Source organism: Triturus cristatus, chromosome 11, assembly GCF_964204655.1.
Source record: "Triturus cristatus chromosome 11, aTriCri1.1, whole genome shotgun sequence".
Taxonomy (NCBI): Eukaryota; Metazoa; Chordata; class Amphibia; order Caudata; family Salamandridae; genus Triturus; species Triturus cristatus.
The window spans coordinates 1,014,706,383-1,014,723,333 of NC_140594.1; the positions used below are offsets into that span (position 1 = coordinate 1,014,706,383).

General features: G+C 40.7%; 1 protein-coding gene across 2 annotated transcripts in view; it reads left to right on the top strand.

Annotated features, from left to right (window-relative positions):
• The first annotated feature begins 2,359 nt into the window (after window positions 1-2,359).
• BCHE (butyrylcholinesterase) overlaps window positions 2,360-16,951 on the top strand; it is a 267,109-nt gene continuing 252,517 nt past the window's right edge. For both annotated transcript variants that reach the window (XR_014970818.1, XM_085635189.1), the window contains exon 1: window positions 2,360-2,486. The gene's annotated coding sequence lies outside the window, so the exon portion shown is untranslated. The remainder of the gene's footprint in view (window positions 2,487-16,951) is intronic.

Sequence of the window (16,951 nt, forward strand, 5' to 3'; positions counted from 1 at the left end):
ACAACTCATCCAAGATTCTATGTGATCAGAAGTGGCACGGGCACGCTTGTTGGTTGGGGCTAGTCTTCCTTGCTCGGCAGGTGCATGACTCGCATTCCACAAACATCATCCAAGAACTGCCACAGCTATTCGCAGGGCGTTGGCATCAGAAAGATCTGAAGGTAAAGCTTTGCATCGACGAGACTGTGAGAACTGTAGCACTCAGTCACAGTAGAGTGCTGTCCCATCTGCACCCCCTAGTGGAGCAGAAGTTAGATCAATGCAAACAGCAGGGAGTGATTGAGAAAGTCACCAGGCCTACCCCGAGGGTCTTGCCTCTCATGATAATCCCCAAGCCCAAGCAAGCTGGAGCCATAAGACTATCAATTGACATGTGGCTCTTAAACAAAGCCATACGCAAGAGCAGCACATCACCCCCCACAGCTGACGACATAGTGGCAGACCTCAGTGGGACCAGGTGGTTTTTGAAGCTAGACCTCAATGCAGGATATCACCAGCTCGAGCTCGACGATGCTAGCCAGTATTTAACCACCTTCTCAACACATTTGGGTCTTCGCAGATACAGACACCTAAACCTCGGAATATCAGCAGAAGCAGAGGTATTTCAAAATATCAGCCAGGAAACGCTTTCTGGGCTGGTCAGAGTGCTATAGCAATAACATTTTAATATATTCCGACACACTAGAAGAGCATCATGTGCAGCTGGGGGTGACCCTCAAGAGGTTGGCGGACTGTGGGCTAACCCTCCACAAGCAAAAGTTCTCGTTCTACACCAACTCAATACTGTTCTTTGGACACAGCTTCTCAAGTGAAGGGCTACAGGTGGACCTGAAGAAAGCTGAATTCATCAGGAACGCTGCCGTCCCTCGAAATGCGTCAGAGGTGAGAAGCCTCCTGTGCATGGCTAACTACTGTGGGCGCTTCATCTAGGTTTAGCCTCTCTGTGGGAGCCGATGCTGACCTTAACAAGACATGACATTCTGTGGGACTGGGACACCTGAGCTAACCTGGCATCCCCGATGAAATAAAGATGGACAATTAACACCCGTTCCAGGGGTAGAGGTTTCAATCATGCATACGCAGCCTGAATGTCAAACACCGAAAAGTGACCCCACAGTGGCCCCAGGCCAATGGAAAGTTGGAGCCCTTTATGCGCACTCTGAGTAGGGTACTGTGGATCATAGTGGAACAAGGGGAAGATGCGGAATGCTGCCTACACTCTTTTATAAGGGCCTACCAGCAAACACCACACAGCTCCACAAGATGCGCCCAAGTGTACTCCTGATACAGAGACACACGAGACATCATTCCCACGGGACCCAACTGCAGCCCAGCCGTTATCGACACACAGGCCACTCAAGAAGAGGAAGATCACTGACGAAAGGAGAGAAGGTGATTATGAGAGACCGACACCCAGGGTAGAGTTCTGCAGGGCGTTTTGAGAAGGAGGTGTGGGAAATCGTCAGTATCCAGGAAAAAATGATCACCATCCAGTGAGGCCTGTCCACTGTATGCAGGAACATCTCCCTCCTGGTTCAAACTGATTAGGTGGTTCCATTCGATGGAAGCGGGCAACTGCCAAGAAGCGGTGGACGAGGCACCAGAGGTCAACATGGCGGCACCTAGCCCTCGACAAAACATGACACAAGTGGATCCATGCCGGCTAGCACCAGCCCCTAGAGAGACCGGCACTCGGATGTCCACGAGTCCAAGGGGCATGAGTGATCATACGTCAATGAGCCAGGAGTCAAATGGCCGGAGCAAGAGGTATGAATTCTGGTCCAAGCCTGTCCCGAGCCAGAAGCTAAAGAACTTTGTTATATTCCAAAGTAATGAGTACCTGGTTCCTTGTGATTTAGTACAAGTTGGAAGGGATGTAGAGTGCCACTCAGTGTCTACGATACAATGTACAGTCCCTTAGTAAGGTCGGCCTTTGTGACTGATCCCATTAATTCCATACTTTCTTCTAAGAGTCACTTTCTGAACTTGAAAAGGGTTGTTTATTGGTCATATTTAATATATATTGTTGAAATTGGTGACATGAAAACTGCTTATCGCCGTGCCTGAGCAAACATTGTCTGTCAAAAGTGTCTTACGTGACAAAAATACAGGTATTAACATTTCTACACGTTCGTGAGATTACAGGTGTCGCAGCTAATAACTGACCGTGCCCAGTTTTAAATCGCCAGAGTAAATATGTTGCAATCTGTTTACAAGATAGAGATGGCAGGAAGCATGACACTTCTGAAAGCCGTAACTCGCAGGCAGCGTCTTCGTAAAACCACTACCCTTCGAACAGATGTCAGATACTAAGGCTGTCCGCCTCCAGATCATATTCCGGCTGCCAAGTCTCGCGAGCCTCTCGTCAGAAACTGTTGCTATTAATGTCTGTACGCTCCAATTTACATGCGGGAAGAGCCGGATACGCACCCCATCTGCAGAAATAAAGCCAGTTGACAGTTTAAAAGTGCACATTACTATACTGGGTAAGTGCGAATCTTTTTTTTCATTTTCCTCTGTAGAATATACGCGTAAATTACGTGGCCGAGCATGTTTGTTTGTTTCAGCAAGCCTCGGTAATAGTGCTTTTCGGACACTTGCCGTTGGTCACAAATGACCCACAGAGAAAAGATGAGAAACGTGTTATTTTTGAAGGAGTTTATTTTCAGAGAGCACAGGAACACATGCTGTTTTCATTAGAATGTGGACAAGGAAAAACAATGTTATTATTACTTATCAGAATAATAAATTGGTTTGCATAGCGCTTCACACCGCACTTCTGACACTAAACGCTGTAATGAGGTCATCTGCTCTGTAAAGACGCTGAATCAATTGTTGTTTTGAGGGTTTCTGCCTTTTAAGCCACACATGCACCCTGAGTAATTATTGTACATTGTGCCCCTTCCACAAACACAGATTTGATTATCTGGGAACTGAATTAAGGGCATATTCAATCATTTACTTTCTTATTATTGTAATTAGCACATGATCTGCTATGGATCTATATATCCTCGCGGATATTGCTCTCCAGTACTTTGACAGTCACGTGAGGTATGGATTTTAATTGTGCACTCTCTCCTATGCACGTGCACCCGGCTGTCAAATATAGGTCTGGAAAAAGTGTAATGAAAATACGTGTTGCCTTTTAAGTCTGCTGTAAAACCGAAACACTAGACGTGTGACATGTATTCTAATATGTAGGACATGCGGAGAGACATTGACAAAAAGCACTTGCAAACGCAACAAAAAAGATGTCTACGGATATAAGACTGTTTATAATTAATACAGTTTTGCCTTTTAATACTATGATAATTTCATGCACGTTAGACTGCACCTACTGCATAGCCAGACAAAAGATGTCATCTTTAGAGATAGCGTGGTCCCCACGGGGTAACTGTGACGCGCCGTAGCGTACACCGGCTCGCGCTTTACCCTGCGGATTCACTCCGCTCTCTGGCTTTTCCCTCTCAGGGAGCTCGGAGAATTACGTACTGTGGCGCAGTCGCTCAGCTGTACCAACAGAGACATCAGCGCCGCTTCTGGGGAGAGCGAAACGCTGCTTGTTAACAAAGAATTGTCTGTGCTCAGTGACAGAATATTGTTTACAACCGAGCAGCACAAGCACAAACCCTTGATAAATATATTTAGCAGCAACAAGCTAGAAGATACGAAAAAAAACTGCTTTTGTTGAACTGCATTTGGAATGAGCCACTATGCAGCTGTGCAGATTCGTGGATATGCCAAAAATGCCTCAAATACGGAATAGAGATCACAATTACATCTGCTGACTATTACATTCAAGACGCCATTTTATTGTGGAGAAATTGGAATGTTCGCCATTAGCCTGTACATATTTTTATAAGTTTAAAATTATGTCATCATGGGCATTTAATTGAGTGCTCTGGCTAGACAACTCGGGTGACCCGGGTAGATCCCTTAAAGTGGCATACGGCGGTGAATTATGTCACAACATCCCAAAAACCGTAGCCAACAAAATAAAAATAAAAATATTTTAGGAATCTTATTGTCGGTTTTAATAGTAACGCAGGACTAGGTAAAGATTACTTTTGTCTTCACAGAATGGCCACTTTAAAGGTTCAACAAGACTAAAAAAATGCATTTTGGATTTCACACTGTTTTGTAATTAATAATCATCAAATAGTGAAAAAATATGAAAACTATTTTTTATTTCTATCGGGCTTTTTAAAGATAGGCTCATTGGTCATGGAAGATAAAGTAACCTAAAAAAAAACAATAAGGAGAGACAATATTTTTGACAGTGATGACATACCTTAAACACAAATTCAAAATGAATAGAACTTAAAGAGCCACTCTTTTTGGTACGTTTGTGTAAACATATAGTGACAATCACACACAGCAGGTATTGGCAATGCCAATAGGTCGGGTTTTAAAGTAATATTATATGTTAATTGAACCTTTTCAAGTATATATCATGGGAATGGCTATGTATTTTCGTGGAAGCAAAGAACTGTAGAATAATATTGGTGTAGGTTAGAAGGTCAGGTCACATTTGCACTGCCAAGCCAGACCTAAAGATCCATGTAGGTTATAGACTGCCCCCTTATTTGTGCTGCTGCCAGAGAAACCCCCCACCATTACATCATACAGTTATCTAAGACACTTTAAATGCATTACAATGTAAGGTGTGCGCCCCTGAAAGTTCAAGCCCAATCAGCTTGATAAATAAACAAAATGATCACAGCTGTGTGGAGGGCCATATTGAAATTTCACAACTTTTTCCCAGTCAAAACACATAGTCCTGGCTCTCAACATGTGGCAGATTTAAAGTCTCCATAATAATCACGTTTCATTTAACATTGCATTATTTTGGTTACAAACCTTTAAAAGCGCAGGTAAAAATCTCATATAAAGCATAAATACATAATCATATTATCTAAAAACAGTTAAAACGTTAAAAAACATTTCCATGGGTCCTTAGCATGCAACAGTTAAACGACAATTCATAATCGGAAAGAGAACACAAACACAGTTACAGAGCATAACTATTCATCGTCATTAAATTTCCAAGTCTGCAATCTTTGTTCAATCCCTGCGTAACGATACAGCCTGCAGTCTTATATTCTGGTCTTTTTCCTTTTATTTATATAGAGTGCAACGGGGGCAGCCATCTTAGATCACAAGCCTTTCTACCTATATGCTAGGTTAGCCGAATCGGTGGCTTCCCATATCAGTTCTGAGATACATTTACTACCTTTGATATTCATGGCATTTCTACTAAATCCAATCTTACAGTAGTTTAAATAATCTGCGGAAGGATTGCAAGAAAAAGCATCTCTTTCAACTAATCATTGCAAACATAGTGTGCCTTGAAAGATCATGCCTTTCTTTTTCTGAGCAAACCCAACTACAAGCAAAACATCGTACACTAAAAACTATATGGTAACTATAATATGGTGAGCAAAAAAAGGATAGATTTAACCCAGATCTCTTGACTGGGGGTGAATGTTTGATTTGCTCTGCATTCCGTCCATCATCTGTGTGTCTTTTGCTTTCTTTTTCTGAGCAAACCCAACTCCAAGCAAAAACATCTTACACTGAAACTATGCACAGGAAAGTGTCAGTTTTGAGGATCCTTAGTGCTTCTTGGTATTTCCTAAATCCTAAAATGGATCCATTTCCTTCTAGGGTTTGTGTAGGTAGGGCAAAAGAAGAATATGTGAGCATGATTTTCTTTGGTATGTAAATTACACAAATTACAGTTTGTATCCACCAAGTCACTATTGTCAATTATCCACTTCGATGTATACTCTTTAATTTGAAGAATTTCATTGTGGAACTTCAAATATAGTGATTTGGCCAATTGGGGTTGAACATCATTAAAAAAAAGATTCAAAATGTCAATAGGCTTAAATAATAAACATTGATGTAGGTCACAAAGTCCCAGTGGATCTGCTTTAGCTGCTTTTTCGGCGGTGCTGTCAAATCTTGGGAATGACTCCAAAAGGATCCCAGACCCAATCGGGCACAGCAGGACTCAACATGTCGGGTCCAAGGAAAGCTGCGCGATTCATCTTTCTTCAAAAGTTCCATTAACTCCTCCTTATAACAGCTAAGTTTCTGTGCGGTCCATAATCTCACCTAGAACACTGAGGGTCTCAGGGCCACAAAGTACTAGATTCTCTTGAGATCAGTATCTTGGTATAAGGTGATAAGAGGAGTCCTAGTAGGGAGACACAGTAACAATCATATTAACTTATTCTCACCCCAAATAAGCTTATCCACATTATTAAATCCCCATAACTCAGCTTCATATGGAGCAGATAGCTGCTTGGACCTTACTCCTTTAAACCTCAATTGCCTGAGAAATTGCCCTTGATGTAGTGGCTTCGTGCTTTTTCAGTATAGTCATGGAGCATGTCCTCGGGAAGCTGTACTTTTGTTTATATGTGGTGCCCAAGAGAGTTTAGACTCAAGCTTTATACCTAAATACTCAAATCTGGGTACTCACTCAAGCTTTTGTTGATGAAGCTCAATATTCCCTTTGAAAGTCGCATGTGGTTTGATTGCCATATCATTTGTTTTAGTAATATTTATTTTGAGGCCCTTGCTATCACATTAGATTTGGACTTTGTTGGGCAAGAACTGAAGAACTGCAAACCCCACACCGTCTGTGACATCAAAAGAGTATCATCTGCAATAAATAATGCAGGGACAAAGACCTCATTGAGCTTCTGTGAATCGTGCCTACACTTTTTTAGGCAGCCAAAATCATCATTATTATAGAGGGAGAAAATGGTGGGTGCGATGCCACACCCCTGTCTCACTCCTCAGTTGATGAATATCGGATCAGTAAGTTTGCCCTGAGGGCCTCAGCGTACCGTTGGATAATTATCTTGCCGTAGACTCATTAGGTATAAAAAAGATCCTCTGGGCCTCCTAGATTCCCTACGACTACCCACAAGGAGCTCCTTTGGATCAGATCAAAGGCTGCTTGAAGATCTACTAATATGATATATAAATGACCCCCTTTTAACTTGACATATTTCCATATAATACATAATAACCTGAACACCTGGTCTAGTGTACTGACCCGAGATCTAATTCCAGCTTGAAATTGGGATAAGATGTTATTATCTTCTATCAAACCACTGAGTTTGTTTAAAACCTCCCGTGCATATACTTTTGCAAAGTATCTTACAAACGAATCGGTCTGTAATTGACTGGATCTTACCTATTCCCTTTTTTAAAGATGGATACTATTTCCACACATTTCCAAGTTTCTGGAACCGGACTTCCAGAAATGACTGAATTGCATAGTCGATTAACATACGGAACAATACAGATTAATCATGCCTCAAAAGATCTCCTGGGATCCGGTCTGGACACAGGACTTTGCTTAATCTTAAAGCATCAATAGCTGTTGCTGGCTCTTCAAGGGAAAATAATGTGACAGATATAGTACAACACTGTTTAGTTGACTATTCAGTAGTGTCCGTGTTACCAATAAGGAAAGTTGTTCATAAGCAGTGCTCAAAGAGTAGAGATTAGTAAAAGGGCCACCCAGGTTTCAGGATCTAGAAGACGGTAAGGAGCATATGCACAAGGGAAGTGGTGGAGTGAGGCGTTAGCCTTCCTGGCTTAACACCTCACTCCACCACTTGGGCAACACATGGCTGCATCATAATTATAAGAATATGGTGCCACATTTCCCCCTGCGCTGGCGCTACACGTTACAGCCTAGTGACAACGCAGGCACCATAGTGCAAGGTTGTCTGCGTGCAGGGGAAGATTGTTTATGTGCAGGAAAGTCCCCTTTCCGGCACAATCTTTAAATACCGCTTTGTAACTTCTATGTGTGCTGCTTAATGCAGCACAAACAGAAGTTGCAAGACGGCATTTAAAAAAAATATTGTTTATGTGCAGGAAGGGGGACCGTCCTGTACATAAACAATCATTGGCCTTTTGCTGTTTTCATATGTGCTGCATAACGCAGCACACATGAAAACAGCAAAAATGAGGAGAAATGAAGCATTTCTCCTCGTTGCCCCAGGGTAAGACCAGGATTTTCGTGGTCTTAATTCTGGCACTGCGAACTGTTTACGCCTCCCTTGTAAATAGGAGGCAGCATCAGAATCAATAAGTATTGCGGTGGAACGCTCATAGCAACACCCATCACCCGCCCCTTTCACGCAAAGCATAGTGTGAAAGGGTGCCTTATTTACAAGGCAGCATTAGGCCACATTAAATGACTTAATGCTGCCTTCTAAATAAGGTAAGGCCCACAATGTCACTGAAAGTGACGTTGTGATGTTGATAGGGGCTTGTAAATATGAATAGTACTCGTTACAACGCGTACCAATACAACGCGTACCAATAGAACGTGTACATTACAACGCGGGTATTAGTACTCGTTGTCAATTACAACGAGATACCATTACAACGCAATCCCTGACTATGCCTTTACCATGCATGCCATTACAACGCAAAAACATGCGTGGTAAAGGTATAGTCATGGTAAAAGTTTGTAAGGTGAGTGACAGTCCTCTCACTACATTTACACTACCCGGCATGACCCCCTACACTACTCTGAACCCTAAAACACTACCCTACACTACACATACACCACAACACTACCCTAAACCCTAAAACACTACCCCCAGCACGACCCCCTACACTACACAAACACCACAACACTACCCTAAACCCTAAAACACTACCCCCAGCATGACCCCCTACACTACACAAACACCACTACACCACCCTAAACCCTGAAACACTACCCCCAGCATGACCCCCCGACCCCCAGTCCTGTCCTTACACTCAAACACTACCCTGCACAACCCTCCGACACTACCCTAAACCCTAAAACACTACCCTACACTACACAAACACCACAATACTACTCTAAACCCTAAAACACTACCCCCAGCACAACCCCCGACCCCCCTAAACCCTATAAAAGTAGCCCCCACCCCAGGCCCAATCCCCCTTACCTCTCTCTCCTTGTGGTTTCTCTCTCCTCCTGGTTCCTGCTTCATGTAGTCTCTGAGGGGCGGTGCACGTAGTTATGAGGAAACGGAACATCCTCAGTTTCCTTACATCCACGTGGAGCGTCTACATTATTTTAGTACGCATGGTCATTTACTATACATACCTTTACAACGAAATTCGTTGTAGAGGCATTCGTGGTACATGACCACGCGTTATAAAAAAATGCGTAGCAATGACTTTGCGGTGTACAACACATGCATGGTAATGCATGAGTTGTAATGGTATTGCAAAGTAAAAAACTAGTTGAAATGGTTTTTTACCTGTAAATATGCCCCTAAGTTTGAGGAAACAAGTTCTTATCACCGTGAGCAATAATCTTCCAGAAGGTTGCTGTGTCTCCACTTTTAATGCCATGATCTCATCATTCCCGCTGCCATCATTCCAGTTCCTTTTCGCTACTTCCAACGTTTTTGCTATACATATCTTACATGTACCAAAGTGTTATACTTTATGCCATACCAGTGGAAATAATGTGGGCTAATAACACGTTAATTGTAAGTATGTGCAAAATTAAGGTCATTTGCTGTTGTGTAATTAAATGACATTTTGGAAAAATTAAGTTGAAATACACATAATTACGCAAAATGCAAAACTGGCATTTGGAGATATCTTTTAGGATGTAATGCGTTCTTACATACTTTTTAAAATCGTGGACATATTTCACAGTAAAACAAAAGCATATAAAAAAACACAACCGCTGCACTCACATTCTGGTCACTTGCGTTGTTCATGTGCACCTAGTCTTAGCAGCAAATGGCCGATATCTATGAAATTAGGCATAATAGGGTAGTTTCAGTCATTTTGAATTATCGCAATTATGTGAGATTGTGCTGGCTCCAATTATTTGGAGTTTATGCCGTAGTAATCACAGACTTCTATAACTTAGTATAAAGATCAAGTCCCATTACATTACCTTCTACGAGAGATAGGTCAATACCTTCTTAACCATCATGTCCTTGATCTTCATGGACAGTACTCTATGCCTAAGGAATTAATTTGTGGTCTGCTATTGCTCAAGTTGCTGTTTTTATCACTAATGCTCTTGGACTGGCCTATAGGGCAATCAGGAGGTACCCGATGTGTGGGCAGTTTTTTTTAGCAGTTTCTGGGCCGGTTTGTTTTATGGCCAAGTGGGCTGTTTTTTACTGTTGATTTCACTGACATCACCACAAGCTTAGCCTGCAGCAAACACAAAAGCGTGAAGTCTCCAAAAGTGGTGGTCCGTGCAGGTAAGCGCAGGGGGCGGGGGGGTCGACAGATAGCAGAATCGGGAAAATTAAATAAATAAATAATTCCTATTCTGTGTTCCGTCGACATCCACTCGCCCGCCCTGTCCCAATGCCCCACCGCACTTACCTGCACGAACCGTTAGTGGTCTCCCATACATTGTGACATACAGCGTGTCTTTACAAGTTTAAAACTGCCCTGATTTGCAAATGTGGGCCTCTGTTATTTTTAGCTATCTGGTTTGCTCATGAGGGCCACTTTTATTTTGGTGCCCAGGGTTACTTTCTCTCCCATTTTGACCCTATATGCAGATGCCAGTTTGTGATAAAGCCATTATTTAGAACAATGGACAAACTGCAGTGTTTCATGTGTTTATGTTTATATTTTTAACTCATCAATATGAAGGCAGTAGGGTAAGCTGGAGGCGAGACAATGCGTCACATTGTGAATTCCTGTAAAAGTAATTACTAGAGGCAAAGGAAATGTATGAAAAACACGTATGACGTGTACAACTTACACTGTGTAAAGAAGGCTGTGTATTGAGCATCTTTGTGTTACGTAATGTCAAAGTGTGTACTAGAACAGATGTACATTTGAGACATACATGTAACAACCACATAACTTATAACAAAGTTAAAAGGAAATTTGTTTTTTTAAATTTATAACATATGCTGGAGTCCAAGGAGAAGCAGGAGGGATCCCAGTCCCAAATATTTTAATTATCATGGGGGGCTAGCAATACGGGGAAAGATCCGGCTTTCTGAAGCTAACCTTCAACAAGAACAAATAAGAGTACATGAGATATTAACCTAGATGTTATGCTACCAATATTACAAAATGGAACCAAAGTAAGTGTATGTTAAAAAAATCATAAAATAAAACAATTTTAAATGCACCGGAGAAATTTGCATCAAAAACTAGATACGTCAAAGCGTATTTTTCTTTTATGTATTCTCATCCAGTGAGTTTACTGTGCCCACATTTGTGCATGTAATACCCTTGTAATAACCATGACAAGTGCCAAACAGCTGGCAGATCAGCAAAGCGCATTACAGTTATTTCACAGTTTGCCTACTGATAACATGCACTTTCCCCATTCAAGATCAATCTACCCTTCTCTCACCACTCTTAGAGCAATTGTCTCATTTGTAGATATAAAAATTGTTCTTGATTGCAAGTGAGAAATGTTAACAAACGTAAATTAAATATGAGGTTTTCTTCTTCAGTGGAAAGCAGGTTACAATCTCAAATAAAATAAAAAACATGCCTTTTTCTCTGTCAGATAGTGAGTAGTGCAAGAGTTTTATGTGGCTGCGTGGTTGCGGGCATCAGCCAAGTGGTGAACACACTCCAATGATGATGTGCCTGTTGTGCTTTGTGGCTATTTTGGGCAGCCATTTGCAACCCAAACTCAACTGAACCTGCACTACTGAAAATAAATATTACATTGAAATTAACTCTTGATAAAGGAATAAAGGCGGTCCTGATCTTATTAGATTTGTCAGACACATTTGACACCATTTCACATGACATTCTTTTATATCGAATGAAAAATTGCGGTATACTACGAGCCTTGGCCTGGTTAAAATTCATTCTCACCAACCTCAGGCAATGAGGTTGGTGAGAAGAATTCTTTCTCACCAACCTCAGACAATCCTTAGGATCATTTGTCTCAACTGAACGCCCCATCACTTCAGGCGTTCCACAGGGCTCTTCTCTCAGCCCTCTTTTGTTTAATATTTACATGGTCCCACTAATTTCATTAATATCTTCCATCAACATTGAAATAACATCATACGTAGACAGCACACAACTGATCCTTGCTTTAGACAAAGACTCCAATGAAGCAGATCTTAACTTTAAGCAATGTCTAACAGAGGTCATCCGTTGGATGAGACTCAACCATCTTAACTGCAACACTGACAAAACCGAAATATTGCTAATAGGGAGGGATAATCCTTTCAAGTCGTTCTGATGGTGGCCAGAAGATGCACCTTCTCCACCCAACACAGAAGAAGTGGCTAAGAACCTGGGGGTAAAATTTGATGCCTCTATTTCGTTTCGGCCACAAGCCCTTGCAGTGGCGGGGATGTGCTTTAACCTCATCAAAACTCTCATAAAGGTTTTTGATTACATTCCCTAATCTGCAAGGAGGACAATTGCAGTGTCACTTATCCTGTCTAGATTAAACTACTGCAACAGCCTATTTGCAGGAGTCAATAAACAAGTACTAAAAAGCTACAGGTTATACAACATGCAGCGGCCGGTTTGGTGCCAAACCTGCCCCGACCATCTGCTTCACGAGCCCTTAAAGCCCTTCATTGGCTGCCTAGCCATAAAAGAATCCTATTTAAGGTCCTGTTAATCACTTTTAGAGCCTTTAGAGACTTGGGACCCAAATATTTAAGAACTAGAGTCACTCCTTACACCACTGCTAGGACACTTAGATTCTCATCAGCAAACCTTCTTAATCATCCTGCCTTCAAGTTCAAAAGCAAAGGAGGAAAATCTTTGGCAGTTTTAGGAAACATAACATGGAACCTCATGCCTACACAACTGACTCCGATGGCATCAGAAACCCATTTCAGGAAAGCCTTGAAGACTTGGAGCTTTGGGTCAACTGATGCATTCTATTCTTCACTTATATAAACTGAGATGCATTATATGTCTACCTGACCCTCCCTGCTCTCTTCCACATTACACCAGGATGCTCCTTTCAGAGTGATAGTTGCGCTCTATAAATATTCAAATCAAATCAAATTAAAAAGGCCCAAGATTTAGTCTACATTGTTTGACTACCTATCGGGTTCCTCATAAGCATAACTATGCTACCTATAGAAAAGTAAATACACTGATCCAGAAATTCATTATTTTTCAATATTATAAAATGTATGATCATATGGATATAGGCATATATCCTGAGGCACTGATTCATGAAGTTATTATTGTGGCGTGAGGTAGTTTTACAGAGGTAATACTTTACACCCTCGTATTTACATAAAAATTAAGCTTAATGATTCAAAAATCATAATTTTACATGATTAAGAACGTGTACTTGCATTTACATAGGTATACATTTAGGGGCAAATTCAAAAAGCATTAATGAGGGGTGAAGTAGAACTATAGAGGTATTACTTCAAATCCTCATAAATACACATGGAAAGCGCAAAGAATCAAGCATTTATCATGTTTGCATGATATAAAATGTTTACTCACATAGATATAGGCATACTCTTAGTAGCATATTCAAAATGGTATAAACACGCTTGTAAATTCTCCTGAAATGCCTAACTGCCTATTAGTAAAAATACAAAGCGAGCACAATGCTTCCTATTTGTACTGATTGCATCTGACAAGTGACTGGGCACTCCCATTCCATTGCCATTTCAGGTTTTTGGCGCCAATTCACATAGACATTTAAAATTTCCTGAAGTAATACTGCAGGAGCACTATTTTGCATACTCAAAAATTCGTTTGTGAATAGGCTCCATGAATCAATTTAATTTCAACAAAGCCAAAAACAAATTACCACTTTGGTGTGAGTCCATTAATTTATTACTGCACATTTTTGTTCTTTGTATTGGGTTTTTGATTTTATTATTCTTTAAATTTGCTCTGAGCTGTGTTTAGAACATAAACCATGCATTTTCAATTTATGACCACAACACAGAAACACAGCCAAGCAAATATATTCACAGTAGAAGATATTAAATCTAAATACTGTTGTTTAAAACAAATTAAAGCAATATACTAAAAGAGAAGTATTACCTTTCATTTGTGATTAATTATTTATTCTGCATATGCAAAGTATCACAATTGGTCTGAATCTCTTCTTGATCATGAGGGAGGGGTTCATTGTTCATATTTTTCAAGGCACATGTAGTTGGTGAATTGGGAACATTTCAGTGTAAGTAGAGTATCTCTTTTTTGCCAAAAAGCATGCAGAACACGCTGGTACTGATTCCTAGTTTCTTTCAGGTCAATTTAAGGGGTAGGACAAGGGTTATTGTTAGAGGTGGTGCTTAATGTCATCCCTGTAAGACTCCATGGAGAGAAAAAAAATTGCTTATTGTTTATGCACTTATTACATATTCCTCTGCTAAATGAAGACACAGGCATATATACAAGTGAATGGCGGAGAGTGGCACTAAGCACAAAATGCTAACGCCACGCTCCCCAATTATGAAGACGGAGGGATGAGCCGTATTTACAAAAATAGAGAACATCCCTGTTTTTTTCCCTAGCACTGCCGCTAAATGAAGCTGTCCAGCGCCAAAGCAGGCACCCTTGCACTATAGAGAATGATTATTTATGTGCTGGAAGGTGTCCCTTTCTGCACATAAACAATCACAAATGGTGATTTGAAACGTCTATGTGTGCTGCATAGAAGTTGCAAAACATAATTTTTTTAATGATTGTTTATGTGCAGGAAGAGACACCTTCCCACTAATAAATGAGGAGAAATTATTTATTTCTCCCTGTGTTTTGCCCTTTCTATGTGTGCTGCACAATGCAACACACATAGAAACATCAAAAAACAGGGAGAAATAAAGAATTTCTCCTCATTTCACCATGTTAAGACCAGGTTTTCCCTAGTCTTAATTTAAGCGCTGCCTCCTATTTACCCACCCTTGTAATTAGGGTACAGCATCAAAATCAATGGCTGTTACGGCAGAACGCCCACCGAAACACCCATTGACCACCCGTTTCACGCTAAGTATAGCTTGAAAGGGTGACTTATTTACAAGATGGCTTTAAGCCTCGGTAAGAGGCTTAACACCGCCTTGTAAATAAGGCAAATCCTCTGTTGCCGGAGGAACATTGTTAAAAGTGACGTTCCTGTGGTGATACGGACTTGTAAATATGCCCCACAGTTTGGAAGCTAAAATGTTATTTTCCATTCCTCTGTGGTTGTGCCAGCTCTCAATGAGGGTGTCAATTCTCCAAAGGAAGATTTTTTCACAATGTTGTTCATGCATTTTCAGGGGTGTTAGAGGTTATCAAGTGACAGCACATAATGAAAGACAGAGCAAAATGTTCTGCTCAAAACCCCCAAGGAAAGGTCCATGACCATTCACATGCTGTCTCTCCCGTCAATAGTTTGCAAATTTAATGATTCAAAATATAAATGAGGCAATCAAGCACATTTTGTGAAATTCATGTTCTTAAAAAACTACTGACCAAACTGAAATATGCTGAGTAAAGTTCCTCCTACGAAGGAAAGTTTCTTTGAATCTTTTCAGCGGTTTGCTGTAAAACACAGCAAATTATTCCCATGGGTCCCATGTGCAATACTGCATTGCATTGGACTCCCTATATAGCCCTGGACCAATGTGAGCAAAAATTTACCGGATAAGTCTCTAACACAGTGATACTCAAAGTATAGCCCTCCTGACCGTAAAATGAAGCCCCCAGTAGAACTGTTGTTTAGTTTAAAAAACACTTATATTCATAAATGTATCAAATAAAGGGCAAGCATTTATTTACAATCGAACTGAAGTGAAAAAAAGAAGCCCCAAAGGTGTCCTGCACCACTTAACTTTAGAAACACTTTCATTTTTAAAGACATCTTTCAACAATTGGTGAAAATCTCTTCAAAATTAAAAAGAAAACCAGCATTTCATTAACATGCAGAAACGTTTCACCTTATTACATCAGATTATAAGTTACTGTGGTTTTCTTTTTTTAAAGTGACAGTTTTCAAACATGAATTTAGAAACATTCATGCCCCCGATCACCCTGCCAACAATGCCAATAGTAAACTAAGAGGTATGCCAATTGTTATGAGCACCCTCTGTCTATCCTGGGATGCTATTATACATGGACAAGATTATAGTTTATTGAATGAAATACAAGAAGGATTTGTTTGACACACATCCTAAGTCATGTATCTGGAGGTCTTTTTTATAAGTGAAAATGAAGAAAAAGGGAGGCAAAGTAAAATAAAACAATTGCCTGGGATCACACAATTTGGTCAAGTAGGAATGCCGGGATTGAACCCAGGTGCAATTCAACCACTAGATGTACATGCGCCACTTCCCCTTTGTTCTCCTTACACCTTCCACGCCCTGACTGCCACACTGCTGGCATCAATGCGGCCCTCAGTCACACAACAGACCAAACTGGTTCCTGGGAAAATGTTTGTGAGTACTCATGCTTTAACACAATTCTGTAGGTTTGTTAAATGGGGCAAAGATATTAGCAATGCCAAAAATACCCTTAAGTCTCCATCATATTGAACCACCTATGACTACTTCGCCAGGTGTGTAAAACACACACTCATACATAAAAATACACACACTTAAACATGTTTGTGCCTGTAGAGAATACATAATACATAACTGAGTGATATGGCCCAATATTGCCATCAAGTGGATCTGGTGACAACATAAATGACAAGGCCAAAGGCCAAGTGGTTTGTAAGGGCCACCAGTACTCCAGATGAAAATATAGCACCAAATTACAAATGTGACCCAATATGTGTTTTTATGTCACCGGTTTCCTGACAAAAGTAATTTCATCAAAGAGCAGATACCAACAGGAACTGATTGGAATGAGAATAGTTAGGATTTGTTCACGTTTATTTAATAAATGATCAATAAAATAAGGGGCAATAGTTAAAGTCAATAGATGTATGTGATTCAGTGGGTGCAGCATATAGTACATATTTATAGATTTACAACACTCGCCA